Below are 24,975 nucleotides of genomic sequence, written 5' to 3'. Positions count from 1 at the left end.
AAAATGAATACTAATGTTGGACACAACCGGATTCAAGCCAAATTCTCAAACACATACACAAGTTAAGCCCAACATAATATAATTTAGCCTAAGCTCAAGATTAACTCCAAATCCAAGTTTAAGATCAAACCCAGCACATGCACAAGCACAAGCACAATCCTAGGTCCAGTCCAAACTAAGATTAAGTCCAAATCTAAGCTCATCTTTATTAATGCCTGTTTCATGGGATAATTCTCATTCACAACTCAATGGTTTCGGCTCATTATTTTTGTATTGCAACCTTATCATTTAAAAGAATACAAAACCACTCAGATCTACCTTTATTAGTGGTTGGGTACCACTTCAGTGGCAATAGCAGGCTGGCCAAGGGCAGCAGTAGGCTGAACAGCAGCAGGCTGGCCACAAGTAAACTGAACTACTACAGGCAAAGCAGAAACAACAGGAGTAGAAGGCTGAAGAATGTTGTGGTGATGAAATGTGTGAAGAAGATGAAGGCCAGTGATAAAGGCCTTGACTATGAATACCTCTGAAGAGAGGTATCTTGGTAGTCTTGTCCTGAACCACAAATGATTTGTTATCAAAAGTAACAGTGCGATTATTATCTGAAGTCAATTTATGAACTGAGAGAAGATTAGATAAAATATGTGGAACATAAAGAACATTAGTCAATTTGAAAGGAAAAGATGGGGTTGGAAGAATACCATTGTCTGTGTTGTGAATAGGAAGATGACTACCATTTCCAACAATCACATGATCTTGGCTATGATAGGGACTATAGACTCGGACATTATTAAGATCGGGAGTTACATGATTTGTGGCAGCAGAGTCCACATACCAATTAGAGGAAGAAGGAGATGAAGATGTAAGAAAAGCAGGTTTGTCAGGAGATGAATTTGGAGTTGGTGTTTGATAGGAAGTATCTAATCTGTGCCAGCATTCAAGATAAGTATGGTTTGGTTTGCCACAAATCTGACAGACCAAAGAAGAGGAAGATGGATGTGATGGATGATGGAACGATGAAGATCTTCCTCCTCAACCTCGATTGAAAGTATTTTTAGAAAAATATATACCTCCTCCGCTATGAGAAGAGCCTCTGTATGATGATATATTTCCACGACTCCCAATCTGATAAGAAGATGACCTGTTTGAAGTCTCATTTCTAGTTGCAGTGTAAGCAAAAGTAAGATTTGAAGAAGAGGATTTATGATCGACCTCAATATGCAAAGCCTCTGAACAGAGAAGAGAAGCAAGATCCTCCACAGCGATGGCCTCTGATCGAGCTCGAATAACTACTTTTAAAGCATTATATTCAGATGGAAAGCCATTTAGAGTAATCAAGACTAGATCCTTATCCTCAATAGGAGAGGTAGCAAGTGCTAACTGATCAGCAAGACTCTTGATCTGAGCAAGATATTCTTCCATGGACTCAGATTTCTTCATGATACTACTGAGTTTGTTGGTGTATGCAAGATCTAGAGAGTGACGTGAAGCGCTTATCAAGATACTTCCAGATTTCTTGACAGCTTTTGTAATAAAACACAGATGTAAACACCGTGGGAGTTAGAGTTACTATAATACAGCTCAGCAAATGTGAATCAATTTGTGTCCAACTCAGAATTCAATAATGATCACATCTTTACCTTTTGAATCTGTGATCGTTGCAGATGGACCAGCAACAGTACCGTCCACATAGCGGAGAACATTCATGGCTCTGAGTATATTTTGGAGATGTGTTTTTCCAAACAATGTAATTTGTAGAATCCAATTTGATAGTAACAAAAGAATTGAGACTTGAAATCAGAAGTGTGAGATTAGGAGGAAGAGAAGCCATTGAAACAAATTCAAGAACTCGAACTCAAGAATATAATGTAAGAAAGAAGATGAACCCTCGATACTCGTTTGAGTAAATCTGCTCTGATACCATGATGAGAAAATGAAATCTTCAATCTCATTTCACAACAAACCAGTACATAAGTATTTATAATACAAGAGTGCAACCTAACCAACTATTAACAAACATATATATAATCTATACATACACAGACCTCTCTAACTGATTCAGTTAGAGAGGCAAGTTATCCTCGATTTTCATTCGTGGGTTCTACTTGCTTGAGCTAGAGATATATTGCTTGAGCTGGAGATATACTCTTACCAACCAACACATAGAATCCTAAAAAATGAGTAGGCATAATCATCGTGGATGTAGTTATAATGAAAAAATTAATAGGTACTCTTGGAGTATCACGTGTCATTACAACATATAATTTGGTCTCTAAAAGTAAAAATTTTGTTGCAAAAGACATGTAGGGACCAATTTCTATCGTCGTGAGAATAGTCACTAAAAGGTTGTCCCGATAAGTAAAAAATAAGGCTGTTAGCAACAAAATTTTGAAAATGTCACTAACAAATACACTTTTAGGGACAAAATAATTTAGCCTCAAAATAGTTTATTTTTGACACAAAAAATTTGGTTAAAAAAAGATAATAATTTATCACTAATGTCTAATTTTGTTGCTAAAAATATAATAACGACACTTTTGGCAACAAAAATATTAGGCCCCTAAAAAATAATTTTGTCCCTAAATTTTGGTCTCGAAAACCTTAATTTTTTATAGTGTCTAAATTATTTCATTGATCATCATTCACCATGCTTCCTGATTTTTCTCAATCACCTAATATAAAATTATAATACTATACTTTTTTCACCAATTATAATACCATAAAACACCATATGATCTTTGCTCCCAGAGTAATAGGCCACAAACCCAAATTGAATGGTCCATTTAAGTTTGCCAACCAGAAGCGGAACCATTTTCATAAATCTACCTTAAAAATTCAAAATTAAACAACTTTTATACCATTTATTTGGGTTTACAAAATTTGAGTTTCATGTACTTGCCTAGTCTGATTAAGGTCTCATTTGGGAAATAATAGTTTTAGTTTAAAAGCCAAAAAAATTATTTAAAAAAAGAAAAATATTCCAGACCCCCTTTGACCCCCTCTCAACATGATTGGCTAGCATTTTTTATTTATTTATTTTTTCCTTCTCCTCCAATCACCATCCGCCACGTGTGTGTGGGGGGTGGTGGGGGTGGTGATTGGATAGGGTCTCTATCAAAGCCCTTAAAAAAAATCAAAAAGCCTATAACCTATATAAAAAAGTCGAATGTTCTCTTTTCTCTTTACTTTTGCACATCTTTTCGTAAAAAATCAAAATATCATTCCAAACATATAATTTTTTTTACTCCATATTTTAGCTAAAAAGCCAAAAAATTACTAAAATAGCATGTTTCCAAACGAGGCCTAAGTTTATCAAACTCTTCAGTTGTATTTGTTGAACAACAATGTTAGGGATACTAAATATTTTATCAAAAAAATTATTAAATGCTTAAATTTTTTGGTAAAATATTTAGGGATTCTATCATTTTTCTTTTTTGAAATTAATCAAAGTACAAAAAAATAATAATAATAACATCATTTAATTATGAGATCAATTTGATTTATTTTTCACAAATTAATAACGGTCCAAGGTTCTTTTGAAACTTTAGGCTAATTGTTAAAATTAGACCTTATTTTACAAGGCCATTGAAAATTCAAATCCTTGAACAATAAGAATTTTTTGCAATTTTTTTAGTGACTTTAGACAACATGTTGAGTGACCTAATAGTTGAATGACCTCTATCATAAATGATCCGCGGACAGGGTCAAAACAGGGCCGGTTAAAGCCTAAAGCAATTGAAGCAATGACTTTAGGCCTCAATTGCAAAATGGCCCCAAAATTTTCGTATATAACCATAAGTCAAGTACAATTCAATTGTTTCTCATAAGGTCTACTTTGTTGAAGGCCTCCACAAAACTAACACAAGAAAAATGTAAAAAATATATATATTTCCATGAGCATAAATACAAGTTTTAAAATTTTGGTAAAAATGTCCATCGGTTTTGTATATGTTTGTCATATGCACACATTTTTTCGTTTTTGTTTCTTATATATATATATATAAAGGTTCACAGTGAAAAGGGCTCCATAAATTTTAAAAAGTATATAATATATAATTTTAAGACAGCTCACTTTAAAAGAAACGCCACCAATTTAAAATAGGTTCTTCAAACCTTTATTGGTTTTCGTTTTGAATTTATAAATTTTATTTATTTGATAACTTTTGGCACTTTTAATTGATTAATTTTTTTTTTTGTCATAACTAAATATTTTCAATAACTTCTAAATTTTAGTCATGAGAATGGAAGAGACATGAATTTTACATGATAATTTACTAAAAATAATAAATATTATTTACATTTAACTTTAAAATATAAAAAGCATTGTAATAAAATTTTGCTTTAAGCCTCGACCCTGGTCTAACAAAATGAATAATCCAAATGTCAAAGTGGCAACTGTGGTGAGTCCCCCTGTACAAAATTCTCCCTTTATTTTTCGTTTTAGGAAAAATTACAAATTAGTGAAATTGTGAAAAAAAAATTAAATTATAGATAAAAAAATTTCTAGTGCAACTCTGACATAGAAAAATAATTTGAACCATGTGGACAAAAAATTTACAACCTTCATGAAAATGTAAATATTCTTTTACTATCCCATTAATTTACAATTTCCCATACTTTTTATGTGTATCTTTCTATAAGTTATACATATTTTTTAACTTTTTACAAAAAGATGTGCAAAAAAGTAAAGAGGTGATGTGATCCAAAAAAAATAAAAAGATAAAAAGTGTGTACTTATTAGTTTATGCCAAACCAGGACTCATCAAATCATAACATAAGAAACGAAGTGTTTCATTAAAATATTTCGATGATATCTAAATTATTAAAAAAAAATGGTGCAATTTGGATGTTTGTTTATCCACTTAATCCAAAATTTTGTCATTTATATTCATGATCAATTCATCAATAACATATTTGAAACCCAATAACCCATTGAGTATTAAACTTCCTCAGAGTTCATTTTCTCATTATCTTCTGGTTTATGCATCTATATTTGCACCTCTCTTTGCAATCCAATGGCGAAATAGGGGACCAGAAATACCATTCATATGGACACCGTGTTTCACATACATTTTCACATGTCCTTCTTTTGGTTTGTAGATTCAGATTTTGATATAGATTTGTACACACAATATCGTCCAACAAATCACTAGCCACAAGAACCACCAACACCAACACAAACAACCTCTTCAAAGACATATTTTTCAAACCTAAAACAAAGGGAAAGGAAAAGACTGGATAAAGAAAAATGGTTGAAGTTGTGGTTACAATGAACTATTTATAACAGATTTATGAACTATTCACATTTAATAGGACATTTAATTAGAATGTATTGACATTAAAATTATCAACTAAAATGTATTTAGATCACGACATTAATTGTGCATTAAAATTTGGTTATTTGATGGAACTGCAACCTAAACACAATTTAATCCCTCTTGACATTGACGCGCGTTGGATTTTGATTAGATTCTCTTGTTTAATCCTTCAAATTAGCTTCTTTTTATATTTTATTTTTAAATATTTTGTTTCTAGTAATAATACGTTTGTCTAGGAACATCCACTTTAGGTGTTCCATGTTTTGGCATATTTTAGAACTTTTTAGCATCCAAATTTGGGATTTAAGACAAGTTTGTCAATTTTGGTTGCAAAAGTAATTGCAAAAATTGCAAGTTCTTGCACTATTTGTCAAGAAATTAGCATAAATACTCAAATTTTCTCTTAGTTTTTTAGTTGATTCCCAATTCTTGGATATTGACATTCATCGTCCAATTTTTTCACATGTCACACAATTGCCATCATTTATGATTATTATCATTATTTGTTTTAGAATAATTTGGAAACAGATTTTTTGTTTAAAACCAAAAATAAAAAATAAAAAACCATTTCTTCATTGAGTGTGTTTTTTTTTTTTTTTTTTGGGGTGGTATATTTAAGAAAATAAAAGGAAATCCAGGGAAAAAAAGAAGAATTTTGATCCTCTCTCAATTTCATAAGATTACAAGAAGTTATCAAATACATGTCAACAGTCTTGTGGGGGTCGAATAATGGGAGTCGTAGTGATTCCAGAGAGTCAAACTTTGAAGAATCGAGATTCGAAACACTCGGCAATTGGCTCGAAAACTCAAATCCAACCTTGTTCGGCCAAATAGCCGATTAAGCAAGGGGCCGAGTGAAGATTGGTCTATTATAAAATATGCCGAATAGGGGGTTGGAAATGGATCTAATCCGAGGCCCAAAGAAGAAAAGATATAAATAGAAAAGACATCAGCGAGAAAGAGGTATGTGAAAATTGTGGTGTTTAACTTAGAATACAAGTAATCTTGAGTGTTGAGACTAACTTGTCCGTCGGAGTGCTAATTCCGACACCCCCGACCAGAGTGTTTATTTCTTTTCAGGTGACTATCAGAGGATCACGAGCGTCCCCCAGGATCAGAAGAGTATTTCCTAAACCACTTCTCCACAGCTGGCGCCGTCTGTGGGAATACTCAAGCATATCCATGGCGAACGTGACGGAAGACCCTCCAATGGTCACCAATGATACCACATAGAAAGTCGACCTCACTCCAACAAACATGCACGGACCGGAGATTATCCCTGCCATACGCGCTTTGCACTACGCTTCACCTTCAACTCTGGCGCATAAGGCAACACAAGTGATCATAGAAAAAGAAAAACAAAACGAACAGAGATTGGCCAACATGATCGCTGAAAATAGACGTCTCCGTTAGGATTTGGCCTCGGAGGTGAAAAAGTCCAAACGAGATGCACGCCAACCCCCAGGACAACTTGTGAAGGCAGATGGTCGACGACCTCAAGCTCAACACGATGCTGATAGTGACTCTGACTTATTATCCTCGGTCCCCAAGAAGAAAGGACGATCTGAAGTTTCCAGTTCTTTCGAAGAAAGTCCGCATACAAGCTTCTCGTTCTTCAAATGGCCGTCAGAAATGGTGGCACGTCCCGACACGAGAAGAAGGGATAGGCGGTATGAATATCATGAAGATCACAGTCGTGACAATAGCTATGCTTTGAAAGACTACCTTAAGGAGTTGGTCCAAGATGGTCAGCCCCAGCAACATGTCCAAAAGAGCGCAACCAGAATAATTGCACTTCGGCGGGATTCACCTCCACTTGATGTCATCCATATGATATATAGCCTGCCAACGCCCCCAGCCGTACATACAATTCAATCACACCTAGTATCCCAACAGCAACTCACGCCGACAAAACGGCCACGCGAAGCTCCGAGTATCATTTTCGACGATTCTGATCTTATTGGCATAACAGTCCCCCACATCGATCCACTGGTCATTGAACTGCGGGTAAACCGATTTACTATCAAGGGCGTTCTCATAGACCAGGGAAGTATTTCGGAGGTTATGTATTACAAGACCTTCATCAAACTTGGCTTTAACGAATCAGACCTATCTCCGGCTCCTTATCCATTATTCGGCTTCAACGCAAATCCAGAGTACCCATTGGGGAAAATCATATTACCCGTCCGAGCGGGCTCCCGAACAGTGGATGTGGAATTCTTGGTCGTCAAGCTTCCTTCGCCGTACAATCTCATCATGGGTTGAACTTGGTTACATGTTATGCGGGTGGTCCCAAGCACCTATCATCAGCTTTTACGCTTCCCGATAGAATATGGCATTGAGCAAATCCGTGGTTCCCAGCAATCGGCACAAGCATGTTATCTTCTCTCCGGAAAGACGCCAAAGGATTTGCAAGTTAATTCCATCGAGGTGCCGGATCATGATAGCCTCGACGATGTCGGGCGGCTCCCAAATGAGAAAGCCACGGAAGACCTAGACCGAGTTGAGATTGACAGCAAACCAGAGAGGTTCTTCATGGTCAGCACCTCCCTAAGTCAAGCCGACAGACAGCAGCTAGTATCCTTCCTGCTCGATAATCTTGATGTCTTTGCGTAGACTCTATATGAAATGCCGGGCGTAGACCTAACTGTTTCAGCGCACCGTTTGAATGTTGACCCTAGGTGCAAGCCGATCAGTTAGAAATGCTGGCGATCTGTCGCAGAGCACACTGCCGTCGTCATTGAAGAGGTTGACCGGCTGCTTGATGCAGGGGCAATCAGGGAAGTGACCTACCTCACATGGCTCTCTAATACTGTGGTTGTGAAGAAGAAGAATGGGACCTGGCAAGTATGCGTTGATTTCACGGACCTAAACAAAGCCTGCCCCAAAGACTGTTTTCCTCTCTCAAGAATAGACCAACTGGTAGATGCTACAGCATGTCATTAGCACATGAGTTTCCTCGATGCCTACAGAGGCTACCATCAAATTGCCATGCATCCGGAGGACTAGGACAAAACTGCATTCCTCACCCCAAGAGGAACCTAATGCTATAAGGTTATGCCTTTTGGACTGAAGAATGTAGGGGCAACCTACCAGATACTAGTTACCACCATGTTCAAGAAGCAACTTGGCCGCACAATGAAAGTGTACATTGACGATATGGTGGTCAAGTCCAAAGTAAAGTAGAATCATATAGCCGATCTTGAAGAAACATTCAGCATCTTACGCAAATATGGAATGAAGTTGAACGCTGCCAAATGTACTTTTGGAATCGGCTCTGGCAAATTCTTGGGATATATTGTCAACTACCGAGGAATCGAAGCTAACCTAAGGCAAATCACAGCAATCCTGGAGCTCAGCTCCCCCCGATCAGTAAAAGAGTTTCAAAAGTTAATGGAGATGGCCGCCGCGCTCAACAGGTTCATCAGTCGGTCCACAGATCGCTACTAACAATTCTTTCATACACTACGGCAGGGCAAGGCTTTTGAATGGTCCTCCGAATGCGAAGCCGTTTTCAACGGCCTTAAAATATTTATATTTATTTTTATTATTTATGACAATGGGACACACATTATAATTGAAAAAAAATAATTAAAAAAATAATTGAAAAAAAAATTTATTGAAAAAAAATTTTAATTGGGAAAAAAAATATTTGAAAAACAAATTAATTGAAAAAAATTATTTGAAAAAAATAATTGAAAAAAAAATTATTTGAAAAAAAATATTAATTGAAAAAGAATTCATTAAAAAATAATTGAAAAAAATTTAATTGGGAAAAAAGATATTTGAAAAAATATTAATTGAAAAAGAATTAATTAAAAAAATAATTGAAAAAAAATTAATTGGGAAAAAAAATATTTGAAAAAAAAAATTGAAAATAAATTATTTGAAAAATAAATTAATTGAAAACTAAAAACGTAAACTCATTTTTTGAGTTTACGTTTTTTTCTCAAACTTATAAACTGAGACAACCATTTATAAATCAAAAAAATTATCAAACAAGTTTTTATGATAATTTTTAAAATTTTTGTAAATATAAACTGTAAATTGAAAACAGAATGATTACCAAACAGGCCCTAGTTAACCAGAGAAGTTCTTGGGACATGGCCACATGGTGCTAGAACTCAACAGTGATAGTAATAAAAGTTAGGCACACAAATTTGTGTTGATAATTAGAGAGACAAATTGGGGCGATGACATTTGCTGATTGGTCTATGACATGGCCTATGTGGTGTGGTGCCCCATGGCACCAAATAATTTTGCTAGTTAACCAATATCAACCCAACATGCAAACATACTTACTGGATATGGAAGCTGGAGAGTTTGTGTACTTCTGGCAATACAAAACAACATTATCATTGCTCCTATGAACAGCCCTGTCTCACATTGGACAAAGAGAGTAAACCTTCAAACCTTTTTCCTTCGCAGAGAAGCAATTGCACAAGTTACACAAGTACCAACTTGTGTCCCTCACAGCATCGCTATTCAACCTCACCCATGCAGTATCAGCATCATTATACACACTTTAAATGACTAGAAATTGTAGTCATCTTGCTCAATTTTCACTTTCGCTCCTTCGTGCTGTGTAATATAACCTTTTAAAAACACATTCTCTAATCTGGACAACTCTTTCCACGAATCACTAGCCATATTGTAAATTATCATCCTTCTCGTTGTATGGTAGAAATACACATTCTGTCCCATAGTAATTAGATTTCTGTATTCTGAAAATGTTAGGATCAAACATACCCAGAAAATAATCTCACACACACGGATAACACAATATTTACGTGGTTCGATCCAATGCCTACATCTACGGACAGAAATGAGAATTTTCACTCAAATGGAGCAAAATACAAAACAGAGGAGGAGATAAAATCTATCACTCAACTCACAGCTCTCTCTCAAATTTTTGATACAAATCACTCTCTCCCTCTTGTCTCTATTTATACACAAAGAGAGTGAGAGAGACAGGAGACAAACCAACTCACCAAAAAAAAAAATTCTACCCTCTTTAATGGTAAATGGTAAAAATCAACAAGGAACAACGTGAAGAGAAGGGAAAGGAGAGCTGATATTCCAGATGCCCAGCTCAGACCTCCTTCTCTGGAGGTGGAAGTCTTCTCACGCCATCTTTACTTTGACTCTCTCCTTTGCATGCATGGGGTTGGAACTAACAATTCTCCCCCTCCATACCCACATGCATGACTGACTTCTCCCTTGAAGTCCATCTCTGCAATGTCTCTGCAGATTTCGAGTTTGTCTCTCGAGACCACCTTTGTAAGCATGTCAGCTGGATTCTTATCTGTGTAGATCTTGATCAGTTCCAATAACTGTTTTTCCATTACTTCACGTATCCAATGTTACCGAACATCAATGTGCTTTGTGCGAGAATGGTACATTGAATTCTTGCTCAGGTCTATGGCACTCTGGCTATCATAATGTACCGTAAGCTTTTCTTCCTTTAATCTCAACTCTTGTAGAAAATGCTTCAACCACAACATCTCTTTCCCAGTTTTCGCTCCGGAAATATAGTCTGCCTTAGTTGTGGATAAAGCAACACACTTCTATAGCTTGGATTGCCAAGACACAACTCCCCCTGCGAAAATGAATAGAAATCCCGATGTAGATTTCCTACCATCAAGATCGCCTGCCATATCTGAATCAGTATAGCCTTCCAAGACTGGTTTAGCATCTCCAAAGCACAAACACATTTTTGTCGTACCCTTGAGGTATCTCAGAATCCACTTGACTGCTTCCCAATTCTCTTTCCCTGGATTGGAAAGGAATCTGCTTACTACTCCAACAACATGAGCAATATCTGGACGGGTAGACACCATTGCATACATCAAACTCCCTACGACAGATGAGTAGGGAATAGCCTTCGTCGGTTCCCTTTCTTTTGTAGAGGAGGGACAAGAACTCTTGCTCAGCTTAAAAGGATTAGCCAGCGGAGTACTGATTGGCTTGGCATCTTTCATGTTGAACTTCTCAATTACCCGTTCAACGTACTTCTCCTGTGACAGCCACAACTTCTTGGCTTTCTTGTCACGCACAATTTCTATGCCCAAAATTTGTTGTGCAGGGCCTAGGTCCTTCATGTCAAAAGGATTGTGATAACTCCTTCTTCAGTGATCTGATTGCTGTGGCATCCTGTCCAACGATCAGCATGTCATCAACATAAAGCAGGAGTATGATGAAGTTTCCGCTGAGAAATTTCTTGACATAAACACACTGGTCTGCAACAGTTCTCTTGTACTCATGTCCTACCATAAATGAGTCAAACTTCTTGTACCACTGTCTCGGCGCTTGTTTGAGGCCGTAGAGACTCTTCTTCAATCTGCAGACTAAGTTTTCTTTCCCTTTGACTTCAAAACCTTCTGGCTGCTCTATGTAAATTTCTTATTTCAGATCACCATGGAGAAATGTCGTCTTCACATCCATCTGTTCAAGTTCCAAATTCAAACTGGCCGCTAGTCCCAAAACTACTCGAATGGATGTCATTTCACAACTGGCGAGAAGATTTCATCAAAATCAATACCTTTCTTCTGTCCAAAACCTTTGACAACCAACTGAGCCTTACACTTGACTAGCTTTCCGTTGCCATCTTTCTTCAACTTGAACACCCATTTGTTATGCGATGCTTTTCGATCCTGGGGACGTTTCACCAAATCATAAGTCTGATGTTTCTGCAAGGATTGTATCTCTTCTTGCTTAGCTTGCTACCAGCTACTCTTCTCCTTATGATTTTGAGCTTCTTGAAAACTTTCTAGCTCCCCTTCATCAGTAAGAAAAATATACTCTGAAGCAGCATGTTTTGACGACAGCTTAGGCTCTCTTGTTGATCTTCGTAACTATGGAACAACAGTCTCTGGTGGAGGGGGTTGTGGCTCTCCTTGCTCAATACCCACTGCTTCTGGATCTTCTTCTTCTGGAAATCCATCCTGCAACTCTACATCATTGGCTGAATGTTGCGGTACCTCTTCTTCATCAGTGGCATGCTGTGATGGTGCAGGGTTTAGAATAATTTCTGAAACATCATCAACTTTGGGTTTGGTTGGTTGCCCAAAGTCTTCTAAAGTTTGGCCGTCTTGAAACACCACATCTCGGCTTCGAATGACCTTTTTGTTTTTCGGATCCCATAATTTGTATCTAAATTCTTCATCTCCATAGCCAATAAAGATGCATGGAGTGGCTTTGTCATCCAGCTTCTGCATGTGCTCCTTGGACACATGTGCAAATGCTTTGCACCCAAACACTCTCAAGTGAGAGTAAGAGATCTCCCTTCCAGACCATACTTCTTCTGGAATCTGAAAATTCAGTGGAACTGGTGGCGATATGTTGATCAAATAGCAAGCAACACGAATAGCTTCTTCCGAAAATGGCTTTGGCAACTTTTCCATTTTGAGCATACATCTGACCTTCTCCACAATGGTTCGGTTTATTCTCTCGGCTACACCATTGTGTTGTGGGGTTCCAGGAACAATCTTCTCATACCGGATGCCGCGAGTAGCACAGTAGGCTTTAAATTCCTTTGACGTGTACTCGCTTCCATTGTTTGTTCGGAGACACTTCAGCTTTTTTCCGGTCTCTCTTTCCACCATAGTATGGAATGTCTGAAAATGTTGTAACACTTCAGCTTTGGTCTTTAGGACATAAACCCATACCTTCCGTAATGCATCATCAATAAACATCAGGAAGTATTTTCTGCCACGCAAAGATTCCACTTCTATGGGACCGCAAACATCAAAGTATACTCTACTCAACAACTCTGATTGTCTTCTGGATGATGAGTGGAAAGTGACTTTATGATGCTTTCCAAACAAGCAGTTGTCACAAGGGTTCAATTTCGCATCTTTGCAAAGGGAATAAGTGACTTCTTTGCCAAAATCTGCAACCCTTTCTTACTCATGTGACCCAGCTTTTTGTGCCACAAATTTGGTGACGCCTCATCTTCTGCTGCGTTGAGGCTATCTGAATTCACCTCCACATGAGTCTTGTACAGTGTGCCAATTGCTTGTCCTCTGGCTACCACCAAAGATCCCTTTTTTAACTTCCATATGCCTTTGCCGAAGTAGTTCTCATAGCCTTGTCGATCTAAGGCTATCCCTGAGATAAGATTCAGGCATAAATTGGGAGCATGCCTGACATCTTTCAATACCATCGTGCACTCAACTTTGGTTTGGATGCAAACATCACCAATTCCCACAATCTTCGAAAAACTGGAGTTACCCATCTTCACTGTACCAAAATCTCCAGCTTGGTACGTACTGAAGAACTTCTTCTGGGATGTAGCGTGGTAGGAAGCTGTTGTATCTACCACCCACTCAGTGTCGTTGTCTGACATATGGAGACATTCTTCTTCTTCAATAGAGAATAATGCAATATCCTCTGAGACAGTAACTGCAGTGTTCCCATCTTCGGTCTTTGGCTATCTATTGCCTTGTTTTTGTTCTCCTTTCAAGGCACAACAATACTTCTTTATGTGACCCTCTTGGCCACAATGGTAACACATGAACCTTGGCCAGCTCGTACCTTCTCTGGATTTTCCTCTGTCTTGAGATCTTCCTCTGCTGCGTCCTCTGCTTTTGCTTTTGCCTCGACCTTTATTTTCTGTGACGAGGGCATGGGACTGATCTCCACCCATGTCTTTCTTTCTTGCCTCTTCACTAAATAAAGCATTTGTAACCATGCTTATGGTCAGTTTCCCTTATGGGGCAAAGTTGCTGAGGGACACCACCAACGTCTCCCAATTGTCTGGCAAAGAACTGAACAGCAATAGGGCCTGCATCTCATCATCCAACTCCATTTTGATAGTTGCCAGTTGGTTCACCAGATTGTGAAACTCACTAGTGTGTTCAGCAACAGAGATACCACATTTTAGCTTCAAATTTACAAGTCTTCTCATCAGGAGGGCTTTATTCCGAGCAGTCTTTGACTAGTACGTGCCTTCTAATTTTGTCCAGAGAGCATATGCATCAGTCTCCTAGGCGACATGGTGGAAGACACTGTGATCGATCCATTGTCTGATTTGGCCAATGGTCTTTTGGTTCTTTCTTTTCCAGTCTTCGCCTTTTTCCGTTGCTGGTTTAACTCCATGAAGCTCAATGGGGTCAAACAAATCTCGGCAACACAGGACATCCTCCATTCTTGGCTTCCAAATTGCATAGTTGGAAGCATTCAGCTTTATCATGGATCCCGAGGTCGACGTTGATTCCTCTATCAGACTTCTCCATTGAGTCCGGACTGATCAAATTAGGCTGAAAAGCACTTTGGATTGCCAAAAGAAAGACTGCAATTTTTTTTTTGAAAATTGATTTGCAAAATCTGACCGTACGAATGTGTCCAGAATATTCTAAATAGTTGGAAAGCACTATTGGACCATCAAAAATGGACTCAGAATGATTCAGATCAAGCTAAAATAGATTGAATGGTTCAAATTGGCAGAATTTGATGTGGCTGAGAAGCACCGAATTATTTCTCCAGATCGACTGGCGTCAAGCTGACGTCAGCGACTTTGGCTTCGGCCCGACTCAGCTTAACGGCTCGACTTGGTCAGCGGCTGGACGGCTTGGTTAACGGCTCAGACGATGGCAGCCGTCGTTGATGTGACGTCAACAAACGGCGGTGAGATGACGTCAGCGCCTGGAAGAACGAAGAAGACGCGTGAGACGCGTGTAGCGCGTTGAAGCGCGTGGTCTCGGCGTCAAGTGGCGCGTGACGGCGCGTGTGGATTCGCCCGGCCTCCTTTTTCGACGTGGTTTTCACCTCTGTGATCGTCTCGTCAAGGGCTTCAAGCTGGTGTGATCAAAAGTGAATTTCAACCACTTTGATTTCTGGGCATTTCTGAAAAATACATTCTGTTTTTTCTGAAAGAGACTCAACTAGCTCTGATACCACTTTGTTAGGATCAAACACATCCAGAGAATAATCTCGCACACACAGAGAACACAATATTTACGTGGTTCGGCCCAATGCCTACATCCACGGACAGAAATGAGAATTTTCACTCAAATGGAGGAAAATACAAAACAGAGGAGGAGATAAAATCTCTCACTCAACTCACAGCTTTCTCTCTCAAATTTCTGATACAAATCACTCTCTCCCTCCCGTCTCTATTTATACACAAAGAGAGTGAGAAAGAGAGGAGACAAACTAACTCACCAAAAAAAATTCTACCATCTTTAATGGTAAATGGTGAAAATCAACAAGGAACAATGTGAAGAGAAGGGAAGGGCCAGATGCCCAGCTCAGACCTCCTTCTCTGAAGGTGGAAGTCTTCTCATGCCATCTTTGCTTTGACTCTCTCCTTTGCATGCATGGGGTTGGAACTAACAGAAAATACTGGCCTTGTTTGGTTTGTTTTTGGGAGAGTAATTTTGGAGAAAAACTTTCAAAATTTTGTTTGGTTTAGTGATTTTGAAAAAAAAAAAATCCAAAATCACTTTTTCTCCTATGCATCAATCAATCACTTTTTCTCTCTCATTTTTCATTCTCAATCACTTTTTCTCTCACATACATCTACTCAACTACAACAAAATATCAAATCATCACAAACTCCCATACTCTAAAACTATTTCCAAAATATATAACCAAACAAATCAAAAAAATTTCTAAACTTTCTCTCCAAAATATTTTTTGAAAATTTATCTCTGAAAACCAAACCAAACACACCCACTGTCCTCTGACCAAAATAGGTATGCTCAATCCACACTTCATTACCCGGGTTAGCTGTTCTAATAGTCACCAGAGTAGGATTACCAAACTTAAGGAGGACTACAAAGTTGGGATAGTCTTCACAGGTGGAAAAGGAACCAGTGTATCCATCAGATGGATCTACTACATCAGGCAATTTAATTTTAGCCTTTGTAAATGGATTTATTAAAAGTATAGAATCAGGCAACCTTTCATTTGGCTTGGCGAAATTCGGTCTTTGTTGCAGAAGAATCCATCCATGTTTCGATAAAAGCACTGAAGCTCCATGAAATTCGGCTAGATCGATACTAAATTTATGTTTCCTTGTAACACTGATGAACTCCTGTAAGCTGTTCATAAAATCAGTGCTCTTGCCAGATCTATGGCAACCCATCTCCAGCAGATTGAAGAACTTTCGGATACTGTGCTTATGCAGAGTGCCAATCAGGACAAACAGCAGCAAGTCCCTTGTTATCAAAAATATCGAGCTTATCCTTTATCATCCATAAAAGGAGATTTGGGAATGAAGACCAAGCGCTTTTACTTTCTTTGTCATCAGGCATTTGAGGGGATGGATCTGTAAGCTTTCTGTATTTCTATATATTCAATTGTGTTTGATTACAATCTGTCCTTAGATTATATAGCCCTAACTCCTAAACCAAAAAGAAAAATACAATCATGCCTCTAATAGGACTCTAATATGTACAACTACAATCATGCCTAATTTGTAAGATTCACAATATATTCTCACATTCCTGCTTAAACTCAAGGAGTTTTAGCAGAAAACACTAAGAGCTTCCTAAGAAGAAACTAAAACCAGGTGGTAGTGTGAGTTTTGGTGAAGAAGTCCGCAAGTTGCAAAGCCAAAAGGATGAAAGGAAGCGAGATAGAGGCAGACTGTAGATATTGGCGAACAAAGTAACAATCAATCTCAATGTGTTTCATCCGCTCATAGAAAACAGTATTGTGGGCAATTTGAATAGCATTGCGGTTGTCACAATTGAGAGAGGTCAGAGAAGATTGAGAGACATCAAAATCAGACAAGAGACAACGAAGCAAAACAATCTCAACAGTGGCATGAGCCATAACATGATACTTATCTGCGGCAGTAGAGCGAGCAACGACTGATTGTTTCTTACTTTTCCAAGAGATCAAGAAATCACCAAGAAACATACAGAAACCAGACGTAGACTTGCGATCAGTAACATCACCAGCCCAATTAGAGTCAGCATAAGCCACCAAGTCCAAAGAGGAAGTAGAGGACAACAGTAAGCCTTGAAAAATGGTACCCCTGAGATAGAAAAAAATGTGAACCAAAGTAGCTCAATGGGTAGAGCGAGGAGTAGAAACGAACTGACTAACTACATGAACAGTATGAGCAAGATCAGGGTGAGTAATAGTCAGATAAACTAAACAACCCACAAGTTCGCGATATAAAGTGGGATCATCTAGAGGGACACTATCAGCTGAGTTAAGGTTCACATTAAGCTCAATAGGTGTATTAAAAACCTTAGTATCAATAAAACCAGCACAGTGAATGACTTCATTAGTATACTTAACCTGAGACGAAAAATAGCCCTTTGGAGAAGAAGCAACTTCAATACCAAGAAAATACCGTAATGGACCCAGATCTTTCATTTCGAAGGTGCGAAAGAGATGCTGCTTGACCTCGGAGATAGCAGAAGAGTCAAAGCCAGTGATGATCATATTATCCACATAGAGTAAGAGAGCAACAAAACCAACCGATGTATGTCTCAGAAATAAAGAAGAGTCAGAAGCAGAAGGATGAAACCCAAGCTCGGTAACAACAATCTAAAAGTGATCATACCAAGCATGAGGAGACTGTTTTAGGCCATACAGAGCACATCGAAGACGACAAACCTAGCCAGAGAAATAGTGAAGGGTGAATGCCAGGGGGAGGACACATCTAAACCGCTTTAGTGAGATGGCCATTAAGAAAAACATTCTTAACATCTATCTGATAAAGAGGCTAAGAATGAATAACAGCGACAGAGATCAAAGTACGGACAGTAGTCATCTTAGTAACAGGAGCAAATGTCTCCTCATAATCAATACCATACTCCTGAGAGAAACCTTTAGCAACCAAACGAGCTTTATAGCGCTCAAGAGACCCATCAGAATGAGTCTTGACTTTGTAGACCCATTTGCAACCAACCAAGTTCTTACAAACAGAGAAAGGAACCAATCCTAAGTACTAGTTTTCTGTAGAGCAAACAACTCATCCTCCATAACTTGAACCCAATGAGGATCCTGACATGCCTCCTTGTACGACTGAGGTTCTGAAAAAGAGTGAATAGTGGACAAAAAAGGACAATAGGAAGCAAAAAAACATATATTAGACCAACCCAACCTGTTTGGAGCATGACGTGCTCGAGTTGGATATCAGTGTTCAGCAGGATCGGTGACATTAAAAGTAGGAGGAGTAGCAGTAGGGACAGAGACAACAGGTGGAGGAGGAGTGTTACGACGAGAATAAACTAATAATTGAGGAACAAAAGCAGCTAGAGGTGAAGCAGAAGGAGCAGATGGAACAAGCTCAGGAGGAACAGTGGAGATGTATTCATCAGACGAGACCTCAGAAGGAAATGGGTCAATGTGAACCAAATCCTCTTTGGAAACTGGAGTAGTGAAAGAGAAATGTTGAAAGTAAGACAGACGTTCGAGAAATGCAACATGATGGGAGACATAAAGGCGACGAGAGACAGGATCGTAATAGCGGTAGCCTTTTTGTGTAAGACTATAACCTAAAAAGACACACAAGAGAGACCAGGCACTGAGTTTGGTCCTATCTTTACGAGGAATGGAAACAAAACAAGCAGATCCAAAGACACGCGTGATGGAATAATTGGGAGGTTGGGAATACAGAGCCTCATAAGGAGATCGGCCGGAGAGTAAGGGAGTTGGCATACAATTAAGGAGGAAAGCAGCGGTAAGAACTGCCTCATCCCAGAATGATGTCAGAACAGAGACAGACAGAAGAAGAGATCGGGTTGTCTCAAGGAGATGACAGTGTTTAAGCTCAGCACGACCATTTTGGACAGGGGTATCAATACAGGAGGTTTGGTGAATGGTGCCTAATTTGGCCAAATACTCACATAATTCAGTTTTAAAGTATTCTCCACCCATGTTAGACCAGAGTATTTTAATGGTGACCCCAAACTATATAGTGATCATAGACTGAAAGGTACGATATATCTAGTAGAAGTCAGATTTATGAGCCATAAGATAAACCCAGGTATAGCGGATACAATCATCAACAAATGACACATAATACGCAGAACTCCCTTTGTGAGAATAGAAGAAAGTCCCCTGACATCAGTATGGACAAGAGAAAAAATGGAAGCAGAAATAGAAGTACTGTTATTAAAAGGTAAAGCTGTCATTTTAGTAAGTTTACATCCTCGACACTCATTAATTTGACTAGGAGAAAGTTTACCTAACAATCCTGACTGAGCTAAAGACTATAAGCAGTCAACAAACAAATGACCTAAGCGAGAATGACATAAATAAAACTAACTCGACTGAGAATCTAACTAAAAAGATGAAAGTGCAACGGGGGAGGTGGATTGAAGAAGATGCAAACTTTCCACCACATAGAGCTGCCCAACTCTACGGCCGGTCCCAATCCGCTTCTTGGATACCTGATCCTGCACACAAAAGACAGAAGAAGAAAAAATAACATCAAAACCAGAAGCATCAAACTAACTGATAGAAAGCAAGCTAACAGACAGTTGAGGAACATAAAAAACAGAGGAAATAGTAACACCAGACATAGCAGAGGGTAAAACAGACCTAATAGATAAGACAGACAGACTAGACCCATTAACAGTATTGATAATAATAGAAAAGGGAGGGGGGATAAAGTGTTGGAGTAAGAAAGGTGAGGAGTCATGTGATGAGAGACACCAGAATAAAAAAGCCAGACAAAGAAAGGAATAACTAAAGAGGACCCAAGCAAACCTGAATGAGGAGAGGCAGATGAAAATGACTGAGAGGTGGACTAAAGGTGCTGAAGCTGAGCAATTTGGGTACTCAAGGAAGCCAAGTCAGGATTAGAAGCCGGGGCAGAGGCAGTATAAGCAGCAGAAGGGCGAAAAGTACTCGAAGCAGGACCTCGGGACTATGGCTGAGGCGGCTAAGAAGACTGAGCAGATTGACGGCCCATCCTGGGACAGTTGTACTTGCAATGGCCCTTCTGATGGCAAAAAGCACATTCATCAGAGGCTAGTGGCCCCTTCTTGGGCTTTGCATTGGCCTAAAGCTAATAAGGTAGGGGGTTCGACAGTAGAAGAAACGGAATATGAGCCAAGAAGACAGAGTCTAACTGGCTATCTTAAGATGGGTTTCCTGGGAGAGGAGCTTACGAACAATAGCATCCACAGAGGGGAGAGGAGACCGATGAAAATACCACTACGGATAGCCTCATACTAAGGGGAGAGTGCCATTAAGAATTGCACTAAACGACCTTGTGCCCGAAACTCAACATAAGCGTCTAGTGTCTAGAGCCTAGATGGTTCCATAAGAGCTAGCTGATCCCAGAGGCCTGTCATCTCAATGTAGAAGTCTTGAATTGACAAATCCCGCTAACGAGCTCCTTGAATAGTTGTTTCCAACTCATACCGTTTGGCAAAGTTGGACTGCTGATAAACACTTTGTAAGTAATCCCATATATCTTTGGCAGTGCTATATTTAGAAAACATCATCCCAATATGGTCATCCACAGAGTTATGGAACCAGGTCAAAACTTAAGCATTATCACAATCCCAAGTGTCACAGGAACTCAGATAGTCTTCTTGGTTGGGATCCAATAGACGAGGAACAGATCCAGAAACATATCCCTATTTTTTTCGACCAAGAAGAAAATTTCTCATAACACTAGACCAATAAACATAGTTGTCACTTGTAAGCTTGCATTTAATAGCTTAGATTTTATCTTCCGACATTGTAATGAACCAGAAATAAAAAAATAAAATAAAATAAAAAAAGAGAACTGATGGGGCACAGTGATAAAACCCAATAAGGTTGAGGGGTCAACCTATAATAATCCAAAGTTGAGACAGAGGGGTCAAGGTGGACTGAAATCAGAACATAAAGAACAAAACTGAAGATAGAAAGAGAGCAAAACTGAGAGCAAAGACCAGACTGAGAGCCAACGCGGAGGTCACAAGAGAGTGAGAGAGATCCCTCAAGCCCAGACCAGACATGCGACTTCAAACCCAATACCAAAAGGCAATCACAATTTCGGCGAAGATAGAGAGGGCTGTCGTGACTTTAGAGAAGACTGTCACGACCCAGCAAGACCTTCGTGGCTTCGGAGAGGGCTTTCGCGACTGTCACGAGCCAGAGAGGGCTAGCTTCGATGAGGGCTAGCTTCGATCGACCCAGAAAGACCCAGCAAGCAAGAACGAAGAACTTCGAATGATTCGAATGATCAAGGCCAGACCTAGGGTTTCAGAAGGGGTTCTAATACCATGTAAGCTTTCTATATTTCTGTATATTCAATTGTGTGTTTGATTACAATCAGACCTTAGATTATATAGCCTTAACTCCTAGACCAAAAAGGAAAATACAATCATGTCTCTAATAGGACTCTAATACAATCACGCCTCTAATAGGACTCTAATATGTACAACCAGAATCATGCCTAATTTGTAAGACTCACAATATATTTTCACAGGATCATCTGATGATTCTAAGATACGCAAACTGGAAAACATTAAAGGTGCATTAGAGGGAAATGATGAATTCATCACTATGTTTCTGAACAAAAACAGTGCCTGAATGCCCAATGAAAAATCTTCAATCACAAAAAGCCAATTAAATATTTGATGGCCTAACAATGAGCTAAGTTCAAGAGACAATTGACTATACTGTTTTTCTTTGGCACAAAGCTTTCAATATTATTATTGTTAGCTTCTTTCCACCTTAGGAAGAACTTACCTTGTTCACGTTCTGGCAATATAGCATCAATTGAGCCTCTTTGAAACATGTTTCACAAGGAGAACATCTGAACATTGAGGGAAATTAACCTCTCTGCGTATACCCTACAATTTGAATATAAGCTGTGAGATTCCCAAAATAACCCTGAAAATATTAGATTTTTGAAGTCGTTATAATAACAAAATAATATAGCTATTCAAAAAGCTTACTCTTCCGCCTTCTTACGATTGTGTCTATAGTTCCACTTTAAAACAAGTGAGGGGAAAAAGAAAAAAAAAAAAAAAAAGTTAACAAATGTAACATCATAACCAGAATAACTTAACTTGAAGCTCAACATCATTGCATTGATATTCATGGAGAAGCAAAATGTAGGACAAATGAGGGAAACACTCTCCTAAAAGCCTTGAGTCCGAAGTTATCCTAGGGCAACGTGGAATGAGAGATTTTAAGGCTGATGTTGTTAAATTTTATCTAAGAAGCACAAAAACAAACACATGAAATGACACGGACATGGACATGCAAATTTTTAAAAAATGCAGCACACGACATGCCTAGGACTTGAGCAAAACATATAATTTTAAATATTTATTAGATATATCATATTTTTTAATATTATATATTTATCTTGTGTCAAACATTAATTCTCATCAAATTCATCAACCTTGGTATGCTATTCTTTCGAAAATATTTTTAAAAAATGGGACCCTCCGTGTCCCCACTCACCAACATATCAAACACTAGTACATAACCTTTGGAGAGGTGTCTATGCTTTCATAAGATGATAGAGCTGAATAGTTGGTTAATATAAGTTTTTAGGATTTAGGGTCGCAAAATGGTAGGGTTTTGCGATGGACAGGCAACTATCCAACAGTTCTTCTGAGTGCAGTGACTTAGCATAAGCTGGTTAGATTCACTCTTCTGTTATGGTCGATTGGTTAATGAATTAATGTGTTGTAGATAGGCTTGCAAAGCAGGGTTAAGAAAAAGGAAAGAAGTTGGGTAAGATTAGGTTTGGAAGTTATAAAGGTGTGGAGCATGAAAGATATGAAGAAGAAAGAAGAAATAACATCTAGGCATATACTTCGATTTCTATAGATATAGTATCTAGAGTAAGAATTGTGTCCGTATAGTGTTACCAGAAAACACTAATACCCTCACAAATTATGTTTTGGAATGCAAGTTCCAAAACATGATACACTTTTGTTGCAAAATGATGAATTTAGTGATCCAAATCAATTCCAATTTTTTTCCAATAAATACTTCAACAATTCCTTGAGAAAAAAAAATCAAAAATAATAAACGAAAATCTAAGTGGAGTGGAGTTTTCACTGAACAAAACACAAAAAATGGGTCAAAATGCTCATAGAAATGTTTTGGTACATGATTAATTTGAAAAATAAAAAAAGAACAAAAAAGACATAGATTTCACTGGATGTCTAACTGTAAAAGAAAATTGCTCTAAAAGAATCCTAATTTTAATAGTGTAAGCTATACAAGCCTATAATTTATCTCACCAAATTTTAGAGAATGTCACTTACTATACTCCCATTCTCATTCCACATACCGGAACGATTCATATTCCTAATAAAATAGTGTCAAACAATCTGTAAAGAGCTTCAAAATTTAAGGTGCACGGTTACGATTTACATTAGGAACCAAACAGGTCCTAATGATTCCATAAATTTGAGAACCAGACTGGACCATTGGCACTGACGAGAACTGAACCGAACCGAATTGGGTTCATGATTCCTCCACAACAGAGCTAATCAATTAAGTGAAATACTAAAATGACCCAAATCTAATATAACCAGTCCATTAATACAATAAAAAAGGTATGGGAACAGAATCAAGTCAGTTATACAAAAGTTAAAAATTAGTACCTGATAACCCAGAACCTAAAAAGCCGTAATCAATAAAAATTAAAATTAATAGTTAAAAAGCCTAATTTATGAGGAATTATTGTATCTTTCAGCAATTCCAACTATAGACTCCTTCCAATTCTATTGATTACTCCATTTGAGATGTGGTTTGGTTTTTGCTTTTGACTATTTTAGCCTGAGACTAAAGAGGAAAAAATAAAATTCTTATGGATTGGGTGTGATGTTTTATCTTATTGGACTAAAAAATCTATTTTATTTTTTTATAGCTAAAATAGCAAAAAAAAAAAAACACTAAAATACTAAAAAGCATGCAAACGAAAGGCTTTATGCAATACATAAAAAACATATAGGGAGAGAGAAAATAATGGTGATGTAATCAATAGAATTGTAAGGATATGAGACGGACCTGTGATAATTTCTCTTAATTTAGACTTACAAAGGGGACAAGCACAGTTAAAGAGATTAACAAACAAACAATTAAACAAAAAAATAAATAAAAACCCTAAATCAAAGGGAAAAAATTAAAGAAATAAGACAAATTACTCACCAATAGGAGTTATCAGACCAGCTAGACGTGCGATTGCGAAGGAAAGACGAAAGAGTGTGAGGAGTGGGAGAATGGCTAGCCGCTAGGGTTTAATATGTTTTAAAAAAACCAGTTAGATTCGCTTCGAACCGGTTTATTTTTTAAAACCATACTATCCCCTTGTTTGAGAAGGTTACTATTTGTTTTTTTAGTTATTTAAAATGGTAGTTAATTTTTTTTTTATACTAAATTTTGATGATTGTAAGAAAAAAAAATAAAATAATTATAAGTTAGATATAATATTTTAACTTTTATTTTATCGTGAGTTTTTTTTTTTTTTTTTTTAAATCTAAAGTAAACTAAGAAAATAACTTGCCAAACACAGCTTTTGCCAAACTAGGACCGAACCCGTTTGTACATAACCAGATTAAACAGGATTAGATTGTTTGAGAAGTGTTAAATAAATATATTTTTTAATTTTTTATGAAAAAAATGTATAAGAAAATAAAGAGATAATATGACTTTAAAAAATATAAAAAATATGCTATTATAGTAGTTGCCAAACGACCTCTATATGATTGTGGTATTTATGGTG

The 24,975-nt window shown here is 37.8% G+C and overlaps 1 long non-coding RNA gene across 1 annotated transcript; it reads right to left on the bottom strand.

The window, feature by feature from the left end:
* Positions 1-1,938: 1,938 nt before the first annotated feature.
* LOC114261886 (uncharacterized) lies at positions 1,939-24,626 on the bottom strand. The gene is made up of 3 exons (XR_014330159.1): positions 24,402-24,626; positions 21,975-22,078; positions 1,939-2,170 (listed from the first exon to the last, which is right to left on the bottom strand). It is a non-coding gene; the product is annotated as an uncharacterized LOC114261886 (long non-coding RNA).
* Positions 24,627-24,975: the final 349 nt, after the last annotated feature.

Source organism: Camellia sinensis, chromosome 5 (assembly GCF_055761805.1).
Source record: "Camellia sinensis isolate YWXY chromosome 5, ASM5576180v1, whole genome shotgun sequence".
Classification (NCBI taxonomy): domain Eukaryota; kingdom Viridiplantae; phylum Streptophyta; class Magnoliopsida; order Ericales; family Theaceae; genus Camellia; species Camellia sinensis.
This window is presented reverse-complemented; position numbering and strand designations above follow the sequence as displayed.